The sequence below is a fragment of the Schistocerca nitens genome, unplaced genomic scaffold, assembly GCF_023898315.1.
Source record: "Schistocerca nitens isolate TAMUIC-IGC-003100 unplaced genomic scaffold, iqSchNite1.1 HiC_scaffold_376, whole genome shotgun sequence".
Classification (NCBI taxonomy): Eukaryota; Metazoa; Arthropoda; class Insecta; order Orthoptera; family Acrididae; genus Schistocerca; species Schistocerca nitens.
Genome location: NW_026045910.1, coordinates 4,264,370 through 4,281,457, shown reverse-complemented (window position 1 = coordinate 4,281,457; position 17,088 = coordinate 4,264,370). Strand labels below are relative to the sequence as shown.

The 17,088-nt window shown below is 45.6% G+C and overlaps 1 protein-coding gene across 5 annotated transcripts in view; it reads right to left on the bottom strand.

The window, feature by feature from the left end:
• LOC126229618 (uncharacterized) overlaps window positions 1-17,088 on the bottom strand; it is a 215,277-nt gene that overhangs the window by 127,563 nt on the left and 70,626 nt on the right. The window lies entirely within an intron of this gene.

Sequence of the window (17,088 nt, the reverse complement as noted above, 5' to 3'; positions counted from 1 at the left end):
AAACAAGACATCGACGACGCATCATGTGCTGTGTATTCTGTGTTACCTATGTCCTACGGCACACAGGCCACGCAATATGACCAGATCGCCCACTCGTTTGTTCCAGCAGCACCTGCCGCGCCTACCGCAACATACGCTGATCATATTTCGGACCGTTCCATGTTTTCAGCAGCACTGGCTGCTTCATCTGCAGTGACACCACACCACGCGTCTTCTGTGCCAACCGTGCCGTGTCACTTTGCACCTTCAGCTGCCACGCCAGACGTCACATATCGCTCCGAGCAGGGTACCAGTTTCCAGGCCCGCATCTTGTCTCCAGTCGCACAGCCGTCGAAGCCCCCAAAACTGCCACCATTCAATCGTGACACTCCTGTCACTTGGTTTGCTCTAGTCGAACATGTGTTTGAATTTAATGGTGTTATCTTGAACGACGCACGTTACTCCAGTTTGATTACTCATCTACACGACAAGCTCAAGCTGGTGAGTGATATAATTAATTCACCACCACCTACGCCGCACTATATTTTGGTGAAGAAAATTATTGTGGAATGTTTAGCACGCACTACGGATGAGGTGCTGCAGCAAATCATCCATGTCGAGCAAATTCAAGACAGATCGCCATCTCAGCTGTGGTGCCAACTACGCTAAATGGTCGACCAGCAAACCCTGTCGGATACCGCCCTGTGGGCCATTTGGTCAGTCAAGTTACCATATGACATCCAAATGCAACTGCTCGCCCTCTTGACGGCAGCTTTGGACCAGCGCCTACGGATTGCTGACAGCATGCATCGGCTTTATTTGCACAGACACCCTGTCCCTGCAAGCCATGTTCGAACGGCGCCAATGGGTGGCACACCTGCAAGTGTCAGTGCCTCACCAGTGCCGCCTAGGAGCGGCCGCACCAACTCCAACGCATTGTGTGAGCCGATGGCGTCCCCACCTGGGAGCCACATGGGAAAACTACAAGTGCTGCCTGTCCCCACCACGGCTAGCACTCACACCGCTTGCACCCTGCACAGCCCCGCGACGGAGGCGGGAACTCCTTGCCCGGCTTCCCCTCCCACTCATCAGCTGTGCTGGTTCCATGCAACACACGGCGACGCCGCCCGCAAATGCCGACCGCCGTGCGTGGCAGAAAACTAAAGGTGCGAGCCGCTCTAGGCGCCTCGTCTCGCGCCGCCTCTTCAGGGCGTCTTCAAAGCACAAAACATTCTACACATGACGCCTGCTGCACACCCGGCCATCTGTACATTCTCAACGAATGCTCCAAACTCCACTTTCTCGTGGATACAGGCGCGGTCTCCAGCATTCTGCCATGAACACTTGCTCCGTCGAGCTTGCTACCTACCATTTCCACACTCCGCGTGGCGAATAATTCCAATATCACTGTTCACAGAACAGTTGAGATTCAGCTTCAGCTCGCACCTGACATGCTGTTCCCGTGGATGTTTCACGTCGTGGATATTGATGAGCCACTGCTCGGGATTGATTTCCTCTGACATTATGGACTTTCTTCAGACCTACAGTTTGCAGCACTGGTGCACCACGCTTCTGACTCATGCATCCCTGGCTCCTTTGCGCCACGTGCTACAACTCTGTCTCTTAGTTATGATTCACTCATCAACGCTTCTGCCGATTGCTCCTACCTGTCGGCTCAACTCGTCACCTCCATCGCCGAAGTCAACCACCAACGTCGTGAAATAGATGCTATTCGTAACAACAACAACAGACTACGATAATTGATAGGGGACGCATCACGCGAGCTGGTGCATGCACGCAGCGTGATTGCGAACCTCACGCATGTTTCCGCACCTGTCGCAGACTCTACTGATGAACTCCAGCTTGAGTTATTCCCTCGCTCTCATGTCGAGCAACCTGCTCATGTGGAGCGACCTGCTCACGCCGAGCCGACACACAACCCCGCCTCATCATAGGTCACAGCCACGGACCACAGATCTCTCCCTGTGATGGCACTTCGCATGAAGGCCCCCACCGACCACGCCCACGTAGCTCCTGTTAATATGCCGACTACGCGGCTCCCACAGCCGCCACCACAGGTCAGTGACTCTTCAACTGTCAGGGCCGTGGGCGATTCAACATCCTCCCATCGCCCCCACGTTGTGGTGATTTCAAACGGCACATGCCACAGACTGATTACTACCAAAAGCCAGGTGCCTGCAGCCCACAAACTTCGCCAGGCAAAAGCTATCATACAGGACCTATTAGACGCCAGTATTGTCTGTCTGCTCTCCAGCAACTGGTCTTCTCCAATTCACTTGGCTTCCAAGAAAGACGGTTCGTACCACGTATGTGGAGATTACCGCAAATTAAATGCACGCACCATCATTGACAATTATCCGATTCTGCATATTCAGGACTTTGCACAACAACTACACGGTGCACGCGTTTTCAGCATTATTGACTGTAAAAAAGCGTACCATCAGATCCCTATGCACACTGATGACATCCCTAAAACGGCTATTCTCACCCCCTTCAGCCTCTATGAATACTGTACCATGCCATACAGCCTCAAAAACGCCACACAGACCTGGCAGAACTTCATTGACACACTCCTTCACCCACTGCCTTGTTGCTACGCATATCTTGATGACGTCCTTGTTTTCTCAGCGTCCAAAACAGAACATGAAGAACATTTGTCACGTGTGCTACAAATTCTCTCAGACAATTGCGTTGCGATTAACGAGGATAAAAACCAGCTCCGCTGCTCTTGTGTGATGTTTCTGGGTCATGAGGTCACCCCGATGGCATACGGCCTAATCCGAGCGTGTCACCATTATTAACGGACTGCCACTTCCGGAAACATTCTGTGACCTCCATCTTTTCTTAGGAATGGTGAACTTTTTCCATCGACACATCCCGTTCGCAGCTTCACTCCAGGCACTGCTCACAGACACGTTGGCAGGCAAGAACACTTCGGGCATATGCAAAGTAGGCTGGTCCGAGGGTATGACACACGCATTTGACAATCTCAAGTCCACCCTGACCAACGTGGTTACACTCGCGCACCCACTTGCTGATGCGCGCATCTATAATACTACGGACGCAAGCGACGCCTGTACCAGCACCGTGCTTCAGCAACACGTCAGTGATACCTCTCAACCACTCCGATTCTTCTCTAAAAACCTGTCCACTGCTCAATGCAAGTGGTCCACATTTGATAGAGAGTTACTGGCCGTTTATGAAGCTGTCAGACACTTTTGTGAAGATATCGAAGGTCGCGAGGTCACTATTTTCACCGATCACCGTCCGCTCGCAGATGCCATTCATAATCCTGCTACTGAACTCCCACCATGTAGGTTCCGACAAATGGATCTCATACATCAATACACGATGGACGTAAGCTATATAAAAGGTGCAGACAACGCCGTTGCTGAATATATGTCGCGCATAAACGCCATTACTTCGCCGTTTGACATGGCTAATCCGGCGCGCCTTCAACAACAAGATCCCAGCATACAGGACTTATTACAGGACACCAACACATCTCCTACCTTGGAGAACCGCCACCTACCGGGGTCTGACTCCCCGTCATATGTGACACCGCACCTGATCGTACCTGCCTCGCTCCATCGAGCAGCTTTTGATATCCTCCACGACCTAGCCCACCAAGGCATTCAGGTTCCAACACGCCTTGTAACTGAACGTTTTGTATGGCCTAATGTCAAGTGTGACTGCCGTGACTGGGACTGTGTGTGCATACCCTGTCAGCGCAGTAAAGTCAGACGTCACACCCAGCCGCCACTCTGACAGTTCGATGTTCCTAAGGGTCGCTTCTGCCACATCCACCTTGACATTGTCGGTCCCCTCCCCCCTTCTGAGGGCTACAGATACATTTTGTCTATGATCGACCATACCAGCAGATGGGTGGAACCTGTTCTGCTTACTGACATTTCAGCTGCCTCTGTGGCTCGCCCACTTTGGCTATCCATCCGCGATTACTATGGACCAGGGCCAGCAGTTTGAGTCCATCCTTTTCGCCAGTCTTTGCCAACTATGTGGTGTCAATAAATTCCATACAACCACTTATCACCCACAAGCAAACGGTTTAGTAGAATGCTGGCACAGAACACTAAAAGCAGCCCTCATGTGCCATGTGGAACAGTGATCGGAGGCCCTCCCCTGGGTGCTTTTAGGCGTGCGATCAGCCTTCAAAGAGGACCTGCAAGCATCATTAGCAGAAGTGCTCTACGGCGAGCCCCTTGTTCTTCCTTGTGAATTCGTCGAGGATTCACATCCCCTTTCATTGGACGAGCTCCCCAACTTGGTCGAGCGCGTTCGCACGTGTATTTCATGCATCCGCGTATTCCCTCTGCATGCACACACGATTCCACACGTTTTTGCACACAAAGACTTGGCTCAATGCGAGCATGTAATGCTCTGGTATGACATCATGTGAGCCACTTTACAACCTCCCTACACAGGACCTTACAAGATACTGTCATGCTCCCAAAAAACGTTCCAAATCTCCATCAACGGACAACCACACACCATGTCCGTGAACCGTTTAGAGCCGGCATGGACCATCTTGGAAGCATCATCCGTTACTCTGTGTGACTTCACCACTCCAGTCGAGTGTACTCACCCGAGTGACAACAGTGTTCTAAGTGATGTGCCGTGTGACACCCACACTCCGAGCAAGTGTTCCGACTCAGGTCATAGCGTCCCGTGTGATGTTTCTCCCCCTCAGCGCGACACAGCTACGCCCCCCTTTAGGTCGAGTGATTGTGTCTCACCCGCACCGTCACCAGCAACTCACCTTTTGCCAGCTCCTCCGTCGAGCATCTACGTCATGGTCGACGTCTCCATGTATACAGTTGATGATCTAGCAGTCCAGGTCCGTGACAGTTCCCTTTTCATCCTCCATGCCCCTCCCCGCTCTCTCAACAATCCACATCCCTCCGTTACACTGCTCAGGCATCTCTCCCTTCCTCCCAAAGCCAATGTCAATAGCATTACATCGTTCATCAACATGGCCGGTACCCTCACTGTCACCATCCCCATGTGTCCCTCTTCCTCAACACCACTGTCTCCCTCTCCCCCCCCCCCCCCCCCCCCCCATGTCCAGAGCAGGTCGTCAGCTTCGGCCTCCTCTCTGGCATAGGGTCTATACCTTTCCCTCGCCTACCTGTCTCCCCCTCGCAGATCTGGATACCTCACCGATTACGCTGTGCTCCACACTACCGGTGGGGGGGCTCTGTGGTGGTTATTGACCACAAGCAATCGACCGACTCATCTTTGAACTAACTTCATTGAAAAATGTTTAGAGTAGTGTTCACCATGTTGTCGAATCAAGCAACTGTGGATTTTCAATGTGTCACTTCGTGTAGCTATTTCTAACAACAATAAAAGTATTCAATCGATTAAGTGGTATGTTTTGGTTCTACAACCTCTATATGACTCAACTACCACAAGGGATAGCTCAGTAGGCAATATAGTTGAAGTGAAATGGACTTCTCTAAAAAGAGCAGTCACAGAAGATGGAAAGAAAAACAACAGATACAAAGAAGGTAACTGCAAAGAAACCATAGGTAACAAAGGAAATACTTCATTTGATTGATGAAGGAAGGAAGTATGCACAAAAATGTTTGGAGAAATTCGGGAGTAGAGAAATACAAATTGCTGAGGAATGAATTAAATAGGAAGTGCAGGGAAGCTAATACAAAATGGCTGTATGAAAAATGTGAAGAAATCAAAAAAGAAATGATTGTCAGAAGGTCTGATTCAGCATATGGGAAATTCAAAACAACCTTCAGTGAAATTAAAAGAAAGGGTCATAATATCAAGAGTGCAGTGGGAATTCCACTGTTAAATGCAGAGGAGAGAGCAGATGGGTGGAAAAAGTACATTGAAGGTATATATGAGGTGGAAGATAAGTCTGATGTGATAGAAGAAGAAACGGAGGCAATTTAGAAGAGACAGGAGATCCTACTTTAGAATCAGAATTTAAGATAGCTTTGGAGGCAAATAAGACAGAAGGGATAGGTAACATTCCATCAGAATTTCTAAAATCATTGGGGGAATTGGCAACAAAAGATTATTCACTTTGGTATGTAGAATATGTTAGTAGGCAACATTCCATCTGACTTTTGGAAAAATATCATCCATACAATTCCAAAGACTGCAAGAGTTGACAAGTGGGAGAATTATCACACAATCAGCTAAACAGCTCATGCATCCATGTTGCTGACAAGAATAATACACAGAAGAATGGAAAAGAAACCTGAGGATCTGTTAGATGACAGTTTAGTTTTAGGAAAGATAAAGGCACCAGAGAGGCAATTATAACATTGTGGATGATAACAGAAGCAACTCTAAAGAAAAATCGTGATACTCTCATAGAATGTCGACCTGGAAAAAGCATTTGACAATGTAAAATAGTATAAGATTCTTGAAATTCTGAAAAAAATAGGGGTAAGCTATATTGAGGGATATGGAATATACAGTAAGTACAAAAGTCAAGAGGGAATAATGAATGGATGACTCAGGATGAAGTGCTTGGATTAAAAATGGGATAATACAGGGATGTAGTCTTTCACCCCTACAGTTCAATCGGTACTTCAAAGAAGTAATGTTGGAAATAAAAAGGAAGGTTCAGGAGTAGGATTAAAATTCAAGGTGAAACAATATCAATGATACAATTTGCTGATGACATTGCTACCCTGAGTGAAAGTGAAGGAGAATTATATGATCTACTGAATGGAATACTTATAGTTATTATGGACTACAGCAAGTCTCATGGAAGGCAAGTCCAGCAGGTGACTGTTTCTTGTACTGTGTGCATGCACATCACATCTCATGTTCAATTTTTTTCAGATTTTCTCTGGCATATATTAGACAGTTATATATGTACATGCTTGGCACTGTCATTACATCAAGAGATTTAAAATAATTTCTGCAGGACTCTCTGGGTGCTAACCCCTCCATGCACCTGATTGCTTTCTTCTGCCATCTGAAAATACATTCAGCCCCTGGGGAGTTACCCCAAAGCAATATTCCATATTGCAGTTGGGAATGGAAAAGAGCATAGTATGAGTGGAGTAGCAATTGCTTGCTCACACTGTTTCTTAATTCATACAATAAGAAAAGTATTCGTGCTAGTTTACTACATAGATAATTGGTGTGTCCTTCCCATGAGAGCTTTTGGTCTATGATTAGTCCAAGTAATTTCACTGTTTTGTTTTCATTTTTAGTTACTTTGAGATTAAATATTATTTCTTCTGTTTTTGTTTGATTTATGCACAGCTGGTTAGCCTGACACCAGTAATTAGCCATTTGCATCATTTCTCTATTTTTGTCCAGTACGCTCTGTAACTTCTCTCCTGTACTTATTAATGTCATATCGTCAGCATATAGTATGTTCTTACACGGTATGTAATTTGAGAAGTCATTAACATAGACAATGAAAAGAAAAGGTCCAAGAACAGAGCCTTGGGGTATTCCTGACCTCTGCTTATTTGCATATACAAGTTGTAACCTATTGCTTGGATAAAATCTGAATAGTCTGAGTGTGTCATCTTCAATGCCATAGTATTTTAACTTTTTGATGAGTATGTCGTGTGACACTGAGTCAAAAGCTTTACTTAGGTCAATAAGTGTTCCAGACATTGATACCCTTTTTTCATACCCTTCATAGACATTGCTTACCGAAGCTTCTACTGCTTTTACAGTTGATAGGTGTGACCTGAAGCCAAACTGTTGTTCATTTAAAATTTTGTTGGTTTCAAAATACCTGTATATCTGCTTATGCACACAATTTTCTTTCAGGAGTGCTGGTTCTGCAAGGTTCGCAGGAGAGCTTCTGTAAAGTTTGGAAGGTAGGAGACGAGATACTGGCAGAAGTAAAGCTGTGAGTACCAGGCATGAGTCGTGCTTCAGTAGCTCAGATGGTAGAGCACTTGCCCGCGAAAAGCAAAGGTCCCGAGTTTGAGTCTCGGTCGGGCACACAGTTTTAATCTGCCAGGAAGTTTCATATCAGTGCACACTCCACTGCAGAGTGAAAATCTCATTCTAGTTTTTGAATTGTTTACACACTTTAGGCGACTGTTTTCACTTTGAAGGGCATTTGAGTTAGGTCTATTTACGCAGTTTTGACCATTACTTTCACTAGAATGCATGTTTAAGTTGTTTATGGTCTTCTGGCATTTACTGCTCACAACCAATGTTTTTAACTCACAGTTTTCGTTCTCAAGTTTAGTGATATCTCGTCTCAGTATATCAGCAACTAGCTGAAGACTTTTTAATCGTTCATTTAACTTCTCGATTTCTCCTTTACTGTTATTACAAACACTATTTTTTACAACGTGGCTGTAGCTTTTTGTCTCGTTAATATTACTCACTTCTGCACTTGACGCACTTTCCCTTAAATATTGTACAGCTTCCCAATCCGTTGTAGTTCCTACCTCTTTCGTCAGCTGAGCATGTAAGGCAGACTCACATGCTTCACAACAAAACTTAATTCGCTCTTTCGAATTTCTCACGAGACATATTTCACTGTTGCTTAGACCAACACAATCACTGTGAAACTGTTTTCTACACCATAATCCACAGATCATGAGTATTTCTGTGGTTTTTATTAATTTATTGCACTTAAGACATGATTTACTCTTGCCACTAGCCGCCATCTTGTTTGCAATGGCTAAAAAGACAGTGCCCTATCGGGAGTCTAGTTAAAATTACCTCCTCTGGTCAATGAGGTCAGGAGGAAGAGGTTTCACGTCCCATAATTTATTATCGGGAAGTGTAGACCAATGTGCATTCCATAAAAGAGCAACACAATGACATAAAACACTCTGTAGGTTGGCTAAGGGAACCATGTGAACATCGGGCCGAGGAAGAGAGACTGCAGTCTTGGCCGCTACATCGGTTGCCTCGTTTCCGCGGGTACCAATGTGCCCTGGGATCCAGAGGAATACCACAGAGATACTCCCCAAGTGGAGCAAGTGGAGGCAGTCCTGAATCCAGTGGGCCAGAGGGTGGACAGGATGAAGAGCTTGGAGGCTGAGGAGAGAGCCGAGTGATTCTGAGCATATAATATACTGTATCCGCTTATGGTGGCGGATGTATTGGACAGCCTGGAGGACAGCATAAAGCTCTGCAGTAGAAACCAAACACTGGTCAGGAAGCTGAAATCTATTAGGGGTGTCACCAACAATATAGGCACTCCCAACACCAAATGTTTTTGAGCCATCAGTTTAAATAAATAGAGCATCCTCCATTTGTGCACATAGAGCAGCAAATGCCAGATGATAAACGAGAGGAGGGGTACTATCCTTGGGAAGCTGACAAAGGTCATGGAGCAGGCAGGTCCGGGGGCAAAGCCAAGGTGGTGCCGTACCCCAGTTGTCAAGAAAGTTTTAGGAAAGTGGAAGGAAAGAGAATGTAGCAGTTGACAGAAGCAGACTCCTAGTGGTAGTAGAGAGGATGGGCGGCCTGCATACCCTAAATCCAAGGAGGCATGAAAAAAAAATTGGGCTTGGGCCAGATGATCAGTCATGGAAGACAGATGACCAGCATAATGACTCAGAATGACAGTAGAGATTCAGCAGTCTCAGCATAAAGGCTTTCCATGGGGCTGGTATAAAAAGCTCCAGACGCTAAACGCAATCCATGGTGGTGGACAGAGTCGAGAGGCCAAAGAATAGATGGGCCATAAAGAGGAGTAAACTATGGTTCCATAGTCCAATTTTGTGTGCACTAAGGCATGATATAGGTCGAGAAGGACCACTCCCCACGAGGTACCATTCAGAACACGCAGGGTGTTGAAGGGTCGCAGACAGCGAGCCGAAAGATATGAAACGATGAAACGTGGGAGGACCAGCACAGTTTTCTGTCAAACATAAGTCCCAAGAATTTAGCAACGTCTGCAAACAGAATGTCGACGAAGCCTTGATGTAGGGAAGACTGAGGAAACTCCGTATGATGCCAAAAATTTACACAGACGGTCTTATTGGGAGAAAAGCGGAAGCCGGTTTCGATGCTCCATGAGTGGAGGTGATTGAGGGATCCTTGAAGACATTGTTCAAGAAGGCTGGTCCATTGAGAGCTCTAGCCACCAGCCACCAGGCTAAATGGCAATTCACCATATGCTCCATAACCTTACATACACTACTCGTGAGAGAGATGGGGTGATAGCTAGAGGTGAGATGTTTGTCCTTTCCAGGTTTTGGAACAGGAATGACAATAGCTTCCCACCATCTTCTGTGAAAGGTACTGTCAGATCAAATTTGATTATAAAGGCAAAGGAGGTAACACAGACTATGGTATGATAAATGCAGCAACATTTGGACGTGGACGCCATCCGGTCCTGGGGTAGAAGAGTGAGAAGAAGAGAGTGCGTGTTGGAGTTCCTGCATAGAGAAAACAGTATTATAGTTTTTGCTATTTTGAGAGGAGAAAGTAAAAGGTCACACTTCCACTGCTTGTTTCTTTGGGAGAAAGGCTCGAAATCTCAGCAAAGTGTTGACCCAATGAGTTAGAGATTGCGACTGGGTCTACTAAGATATCATGCATGACAGTGAGCACAGATATCAGGGAGAAACTAGACATGCCAGTTAACTGTCGAATCCAACTCCAAACTACTGATGAAGGAGTGAAGGTGTTAAAGGAGCTGGTAAAGAAGTCCCAGCTTGCCTTCATGCTATCATGGATGATGTGACAGCATCACGCACATAACTGCTTATAGCAGAGGATACAGATGGCCAACTTAGGATGGTGGCAGAAAACGTGAAGAGCACATCTCTGCTCACGTATTGCATCATGGCATGTCTTATTCCACCAAAGAACTGGAGGGAGGGAGGGGGGGGGGAAGGGAGAAAATCGCAGGTGCGAGGTATTGAACGTTCCATGGCTGTAAGAATAACTTCCGTAACATGAGTGACCTGATTGTCGATGCTAGGAAAGTGACGATCATTGAATGTCGCTAGACAGAAGAAAAGTGTCCAATTGGCTTGAGAGAACTTCCAGCATCGTGGGCGCATAGATGGCAGTTGTGGCTGTAATCGAAGGACACATGGAAAATGGTCACTCAAGTGTGTATGAGCAAGAGTGAACCACTCAAAGTGCCGAGTTAGATGAACAGTACCAACCAAAACATCCAAATGAGGAAATATTTCATGGAGGGAGACAAAAATGTAGGTTCCCCAGTGTTGAGGCAAACAAGATCCGCTTGGTGGAAGAGGTCAATCAATAGAGAGCCTTGTGGACAAGAGTGCGGAGATCCCCAACGTGGGTGGTGGGCATTGAAGTCCCCAACCAGCAAATAGTGAGGTGGGAGCTGACCAAGGAGATGAAGGAGATCAGCTCTTGCCATTGGTGTGAATGACAGAACGTATATGGTACAAAGAGAGAAGTTGTATCCAGAAAGGGAAAGAAGGACAGCGACAGCTTGGAATTAACTGTTTAAGGGAATTTGGTGATAATGGACAGTATGATGGAGAAGAATCATAAGTCCACCATGTGCCGTTGTGCCATCAACAGAGGGGAGATCAAACCAGACTGATTGGAAGTGAGGGAAAATAAAGCAATCATGGGGACACTGCTTTGTTTCCAGAAGACAAAAGACAACCAGGGAGTAGGATCATAAGAGGATCGACAGTTCATCCTAATTGGCTCGAATACCGGGGATATTCCAATGGATAATTGACATAGGGTGGACAGAAAAGGGAAGAATCTCACAATGGTTGCTGTCAACTCAACGACCGCTGAGAGCTGGCAGCTGACAGTGTGGAACAGCATTCAGTCAAAGGCAGAAGATCCTGATCCACAGGTTGTTCAGGGCAGTACCTGCCACCAGCGATCTGCCGGTTGATCGGCCGCCAGCGGTGCACCTTGGCGACATGGAAGATGGCCGAGGGTGGTTACCCCCAGGTGGTGCTGTAGATGAGACATGCCGTGGTGGAGAAGGAGAGGAACTTTGTTTCTTATGAGCCTTCTTGGAAACAGGACATTGAGATCAGGGAGGAATCAATGGTTGTGAAGTCAGGGTACATAAAAAGTCTTCGCAAGTAGACTCTGTTTTGGAAGTCCGAGCGTCCGATTTTGGGGCTCATGATTTAGCAGGAGCTGATAGAGGATGAGCCATAGAGTGAGCAGGTGATAGTGGGGAGGTTGAATGGGTGATTTTTGCGCTGGCCGATCTGATGACCGTGGCACTAAAGGTGAGATTGCAAGTCTGCATGGCTACCTCCTTAGTAGGCTGAGGAGATCCAAGGACAGTGCTATATTTACCTGCTGGGGGCGCAGTGGGCTTTTGACTGGTGAATAACTTATGTCCAGCAAATGTAGACACCTTTTCCTTCAGTCGGATTTCCTGAATAATTCGTTCATCTTTGAAAATAGGGCAATCCCTAGAGGAAACAGCGTGGTCACCCATACAGTTGATGCAATGAGGGGATGGAGGTGGACAATCACCCTCATGGACATCCCTATCACACGTAACACATTTAGCCAGATTGGAACACGAGTGGCTGATATGTTAAATCGCTGACACTGATAGCAACGCATAGGGTTGGGGATGTAAGGGTGAACTGAAATTATCTCAAATCCCGCTTTAATGTTGGATGGAAGTTAATTTCTATCAAACATCAAGAAGAGAGTACGGGTTGGTACCAAGTCCTTTTCAACCCTTTTCATGACTATGTACAGCCATTACACCCTGGTGAGACAGGTACTTTTGAATGTTCTCATTGGACAATCCGTTGAGTGAGAGTGTATAAACCACCCTGCATGATGAATTTAAAATTCAGTGCGCTTCCACCCAGACAGGTGTCTAGCAGTGGAGTTCACATCATTTCTTGTGTCTGGAGAGCACTGATTGTCTAACAACAAGGTGTCATTTCATAATCGGGAACAAGACTTTACAGGACCTGCAGTTGCATAGACACCTTTCTGAATAATGAAAGGGTTGACTGTGGAGAAGTTTTGACCTTCGTCAGACCGAGAAACAACTAGGAACTGTGGCAGTGATGGAAGAATTGTCTGTGTCAGTGACTCATCTAACTTTCGCTTGTGAGCAGAAGTTTTAGACGTAGAGGAAAACATTCCGAAAGTATCCCCCATGATTACTGGCGTCTCCGATGGTGTGCTCCTTCCTCATGGAGGCCCTCTCTGAGGGCACTCTCACCTTTGGTGATTGTTCACACCTCCCGATAAATGGACGGAGGGACCAATCGGCACGTTTGGAAGGTGTCAGCTCGGGTAATCACCCCTCCCTGGGTGTGGCCTTTACCAGGGGTACGTATGTGTCCTACCTGTCTACCCGGGGCAGGGAATTATGCGTTGCCCCATCACCGGTTATGTGTGGGAATGTGTGGGTCAGCCTTCAGACACGCACAGTGAGGAAAGAAAGAGAAAGGGAGGAACAAAGAAAAGGAAAGAAGAGGGGTCTCAAATGCCACAGTGGTGAAGAGGGTAAAGAAAAGAGGCAAGGAAAAGAGAAGGACATAGGGAGGACAGAGACTTTCCAGCATAGAGAGCAAAGAAGAGAAACTATGTCTTACAGTTACAAGCATCCATCTCTGGACATAGGCACGAAACACTCTCAAAGAGTGAGAACGGGAAGGGAAGAGGCGAGGGGAGGGGGTGGGGGTGGGGTGGAGGGGGGAGGGGGGGAGGATGGGAGATGGGGAAGGATGTGGAAAAGGAAGGTATGCAGCCCAGAAAGAAAAGAGAGCCGCACCAGCTCAAGGTCCCATGCTCGCCATGCCCGTATCCACAAAAGGGTTGTGGACCCCCTGGGGGAAGGGGGGGGGGGGAGCATTTAAGTTGTGTTGTAAGATTTTATGAGGAACTGCCTGCCTGTTTAAAGTGAGAGTAGTAAATGTAATGTACTAGTGCTGCCTTGGGTGAATTGAGATTTCAGAGGGCTATAACCTATAAAGTAAATTGCACACTCTGTGCCTTATGGTCCAAGCCAACTAGTAATTAAGAAGGAAAATCATAACTGTTGTGCACTGTCATCTATGTATGCAGAGTTCTGTTGCAGTCCAGTCCAGATTAGAGACCTAAGTTTTCCAAAGAATAGGAATGTATTGTAGCACTGCCATTATTTTTTCAGGCTTTCCTGAAAAAACTAGCAGGTCAGCTGCAGTTGTAGTAGAAAAAATACATAGCCAGCAGGAGCCAAGGTACCTGCTTGCCAGTTGCAGTAAAAGGGCTGCTTGCACATTTCAAAATGGGCCAAGCCAAGCACTGCAATCCTGATGATGCATTTAAAAGAAGGGACTCTTGCACAACAGTCCAGGCAATTATTATATTACCAGCTGATGGATTTATTCCAAACATGGCTGGAAGCTGTGCATCGCACAACAGATGAGTTGGCAACCTGTAAAAGTAACTGTCAATTTTAGCATAGGTAAGAGCAGCCCAGCAGTGCAAAAATTAGAGTCATGAATGACGGTAGTCAAGTTTAGGCTTTTTCTACACACCTATGTCATGCCTACTTTGACTGCCAATGAGCATTCAGTAGTGTTCCGAGTATTCTGCTCAGAATGATGTAGCTAATGCAAGCATTAAATGTGATCGTAGCAAGTTGTGTAGTGGATTTATATTTAATTTGTTGCGAGTGGTCCTCAAGATATGCCTGGCAGTAGTCAGTGTTCTCTTCTGCACCATGCTTGAAAGTGGTGCTTTGACCTTTATATCCAGACTTCACTTTCTTTTTCTCATGCACCAGTTGTCTCAAGATCTTTCTCCACCTGTGGTGGCTGGACACATAATGCCAGGATTGCATTTTGGCTGGTGGACTAGGCTGGGGTGGGGTGTGGGTAATACTGAGAGGGTGGATAGAGGGAGAGAAACAGGAAGAGGGATTGGAGGTGGTAGCTAGCAGCTCAGAGAGAGGCAGCAGGTTTTGCTGGCTATGAATGCAGGATGGAGAGGTGGCAGATGTATAGGCTAGGAATGTGATGTACAGGTAATAGAGCCAGTGGGATGTGGTGCAGTATGAAGGTGACATTCAGACATGGATTGAGAGGGAGTGACCAGACAGAGAAAGGGTAAACCGTTAGATGGATGATGTAGGTTAATAGATTCTGATGTCAAGAGGGTTATGGATGTCAAGGGTGTGTTGCAAGGATGATTCCCATTGGTGAAATTCAGAAAACCAAGTGGTTGAGGGAAAGGTCTTGATGACCAAAGTTGTAAAGCAGCCATTGAAATTGAGCATGTTTCGCTCAGCTTCATTTTGTGTCACTGGGTAGTCAACTTCATTCTTTGCCACAGATTGGCAGTGTCATTCATTCTGGCAGACAGTTGGCTGGTTGTCTTAATGACATAAAAAGCTGTGCAATGATGCAGCGGAGTTGGTATGTCATGGCTGCTTTCGCTTTTAGGATAAGCTTGAGACATGAATGGAGAACAAAGTGCTGGGTGGGTATGTTGGACAAGTCTTGCACCTAGGTCTTCCTCACAGATATGATCCTTATGGCAAGGGGTCAGAAGTGGATGTACCATAGGGTGGACGAAGATGTTGAGGAGGTTGAGTGAGCAATGGAATACAACTTTAGGGGGGATGAGAAGGGTTTTGGTAGGATGTTCCTCATTTCTGGACATGGCAGTCAACCAAAGCCCTATCAAAGGTTTTGGATCGATCATTCCAGTCCAGGTTGATATTTGGTGATGATGGGGGTGCTCCTTTGTGGCTGATTCTTTGGGGTTGTGTGAGGATTACAGGTGTGTGAGGATACAGCATGGGATATCTGTTTACAGAGTTGGTCTCTGAAGGCCCTCATGAGATATTCAGCATACTAGGTAAGGGAGAACTAGGCTGGTACCCATAGCCCACTTCAGACAGACATTATGCAAACATTTTGGAAATGTTCTAAAGACACTTGCACTCAGGATTTACTCTAGACTTTCATTTGTAAATTTTGGTGTAGTGCAAAGTCAAATGCTTTTCCCAAGTCAAGAAACACTGCATCCACCTGGTTGCCTTCACCCACAATTTCTATGGTGTCATGTGATAAAGCCTGAAGTGGGTTTTCCATGACATATGTTTCAGGATCCACCATGCTGGTTGGTATGAAAGTCATTTTGGGTAAGACACCTTGTGATGAAGCAAGCTGGAATATTTTTACTTCCTCTCTTGTTTTGCCATCTGCCTCCTTAAAATTAATTTTTTTCATTTTTGACTAACTGCTATCAACATACGTGAGTATAATCTGCATTTTCATGAAAGAGAAAGGTTGGCCTTCAGTTTTAAAGAATATAACACCAGATCTAATTCTGTATTTAGTTTTATGTATGTAATTGATTTTCTGATTTATTTCAACTATTCCTAGTTAGTATCTTTTGTTATAAGGTGAAATCAGTTATTGTTTCATAACTTCAATTCTATTTTTGACTTATAAACAAATATAAATTCTATAATAATTATAAACATTTGGAGGAACAACTAATAGTGTTATTAAAGGATCTATTTGGCTCTATTCAAAACCATGTTAGCAAAGCCAGCCCTTAATTCCAAAGTAAGTAACAGTTTTGTCGAAAGTATTGTTTGCATAATTATGTCTTAATTTCATCATTTAAACAAATAATTCTGCCTAACTCTTGTAGTAGAAGAAACTGTTAAAAAGACTGATTTTTTAATGTATTTTGTCAATTTAATGAGTTAAGTTTTAATTGTAATTTCTGTAAATTAAACATCAAACAATGTGTAGTTTCAGTGCCTATTATTGTGATGATATAAGGGCCCAATTTTTGGTCCCAAGACAGTCAGTCCATGGCCGAGCTTCAGACAAGAAATCTGTGTTGGTTAGAACAACAATAATGTATCAAATTAACTATGAAATAAGTGTTGCACCAATAGGCCATGTTTGTTCAATTTATTTGAAAGGTGGTTAGGTGTCATTAGGTTTTTACTGCTGATAGATGTCCAACAGTTAACTATTGTAGCAGTATGGTTATGTTTGCTTGCAAACTATTAATGAGGCTTATCAAAAGTTAAACAATAGTGCACTGGCCATATAACTGTATTACTGGGGAGGGGGGGGGGGGGGGGGGGAGGTTGTGAACAGCAAAAGTAAAGAACTGTGATGCTAATGTGCACCTGTTGGCTTCATCATTTGAAGT